Here is a 1,811-nt window from a genome sequence, read left to right as displayed (position 1 = left end):
CACTAAAGTTAGAAAAACAACAAAATGTTCATTATTGCCTACCAATATAAGGTGCAAATATTCAAGAGAAATGAAGAAGGAATTAGCAAAGAGAAGTTGAAAACTGAATAATTTTTAACTAGGAACTTCCAGAGAATTACCTGAAAAACTATTACTGCCAATAGAGTAAGATGGCTCAATACAAAAACAATACACAAAAATCAATAGCTTTATTATTAGTGAGAAATAGGTTACAGATAACAGAAATCATTCAAACTGATATAAGTAGAAGGTGATTTTTTTGTGCGTGGTTCACAAAGTCACTGGAAGGCTGGGGGAACAGGACCTAAGCAGAATTCAGAGGAGCCCTTAGTCAGACTACCTCTGCTGTGACTGTGTGTGCTAAGTCACTTTAGTCATGTCCAACCCTTTGCAACCCCATGAACTGTAGCCCGCCAGGCTCCTCTGTTCACAGCATTCTACAGGAAAGAATACTGGAGTGGGTTGCCATTTCCTCCTCCAGGGGATCTTCCCCATCCAGGAATCAAACCCATGTCTCATGTCTCATATATTCTGTATTGGCCGGCGGATTCTTTACCACTAGCGCCACCTGGGAAACCCTGTGCTGTGATGGGGTACACCGCAATTCTGCTGCAGGAAGTTGCTGGATCAGGAAAAATGACACCATCTGCTGGGAACCCCATCATCCCATGCCCTGCCTCTCTACCTCACATAACAGAGCTCCAATTGTATTTTCTGCATGTACAAAATCTAGATTCCATCCAGAATACTAGTTATTCTGGTCTTGGCAATGTAGTTTTCAAGTCAGCTCTAATGGAAAACTAAAAACAATCTCCTTGGACCTAAGAGACTTTTAACTTCAGATGCTGTATTATAAAATGCCTTGTTTCGTGCTGATAAGAAACTCAATTTTATAAGCTTTCAAAATTAAACACAGCTGGTTAATCAACCATGGGGAAAGAGTCAGATAAGAATAAATTTAACTGTGCTCTCAAACAAAAGTGACAAATTTCTCTGTTGCTTTCCTGCTCTTCAGTATAAAAGTAAATAAGTAAATGTGATTCACTGTTACATTATTTCATTATTCATTTTAAATGAATACCTTAAAGTTTATCAAAAATCATGAACAGGGTTTAGTTAAACAGAAGTTGTGAGGCACAGCGAAGTGAAGCAGATAATAATAGCCTAATAATGATATTTGTGAATCACTTCCAGTAAATCTGACGTCCCAGTGAACTTCTGTTTGATATTCAGATGCGGTTCTTCATAACTTATAACAAGCCCAAATGACTTAATTACTGAGGCTGGTACCAGAGTTCACTGACTCCTTTCTGCAAAAGTAACAATCTAGACAGGATGATGAAATAGTTGATAATAATCTCCTTGTGGATGTATTCCAGCTACTAAGTAAAGACAGTATGAAAGAATTAGAATCCAACCATATGAAATAGTCTTGCCAAGATAATCAAACCTGAATGTGATCAAGCTTCTACACTGAATAAACCAGGCTTCAGGGAACACAGAGGGGCAGAGGAATGGGTTGCACAGCACCACAAGCATGCAAACAGTAAGCAGAGGCTGTGGGCGTGCTATAGGACAAATGACCAGTTCAGTCAAGTAAATCGTAAGAGAGAAAAAGAGGGAGAATGAGGATCTAGATTTTAGAAGTTTTAGGGGAACATCAGCAAGTTGCAAAGAATGTTAGGTTATGTTATAAAATTTATCAAGATGATCAGAGAAATATGGACAGAAAATATGAGAGGCTGGGAAGAGACATCAAGGCTCGAGGCAACCAAGCCGCTGATATGGTG

The sequence above is a fragment of the Ovis canadensis genome, chromosome 7, assembly GCF_042477335.2.
Source record: "Ovis canadensis isolate MfBH-ARS-UI-01 breed Bighorn chromosome 7, ARS-UI_OviCan_v2, whole genome shotgun sequence".
NCBI classification, from domain to species: Eukaryota; Metazoa; Chordata; class Mammalia; order Artiodactyla; family Bovidae; genus Ovis; species Ovis canadensis.
Note: the sequence above shows the minus strand (reverse complement) of the source record.